Here is an 825-nt window from a genome sequence, read left to right as displayed (position 1 = left end):
TGTGGCCAAATCAGTGCAACATAGTTAACAGCCTTGGTATTTCAAGGTTAAATGTGATAGCTCATTTAGAACACACCTCTGTGATATTTAATATTTTTCTTTTTATTCTTGGATATGTTGTTTATGTGGGAGGGTTTACTTGGTTGCTATTTGTTGAGTATATTCTGATTTTTGCCAAACTCTTGAGATTTGTTGGCTTTTGCTTGCGTGACTTTGCTGGTAATCACAGAAGTTGCCCTTGGCATTTCATTGGTGCTGTGTGGTGTTTCTTTCTCAGCCTCAAACACTAACAAACTTTTAATTTAAGGGTGACGACAACATTTTGGTATTCTCTTTTAGGCTCTAGCCTTAACAGGAAACAGATTGGTGCATACTGTTTGTCAGACATCTCTTTAAGAGGTTATTTCATTTTGTTTGCTGCAGAGATAAAGCAAAATTATTTGTTTTGTTAATGTTGTTCCATTATCCAAATACAGAGATGATATAATTTTGTTAAGAGGAACGTGTGATGCTTTATTTAATTTTGGCATGACTAATATCTCTCTCAGTTGCCATAGCAAAAGGCCTATATTATTGGGCTGGTACTGAAGGGACTGTTGATGGTCTGCATGTGAAAGAATATTAAAAAGAATTCAACACTGTGACACTTGCCCATTCTGTTTGGTGTGAGTCTCTCTCTGTGGGAACAGACTGATTATAACAGAGGCAGACATCAAACCCCTCATGCATCCGCACTCCGTCTCTCAGATAAAGATGAGGGAAGATGTGTTTAAAAATAAATGTGTAAATATTATTTTGCTGTCAGATGCACAATTTGAAAAGCCT

This window comes from Trachinotus anak, unplaced genomic scaffold (assembly GCF_046630095.1).
Source record: "Trachinotus anak isolate AG129_WGS33_773 ecotype Australia unplaced genomic scaffold, CSIRO_AGI_Tana_v1 ptg000014l, whole genome shotgun sequence".
Classification (NCBI taxonomy): domain Eukaryota; kingdom Metazoa; phylum Chordata; class Actinopteri; order Carangiformes; family Carangidae; genus Trachinotus; species Trachinotus anak.
This window is presented reverse-complemented; position numbering follows the sequence as displayed.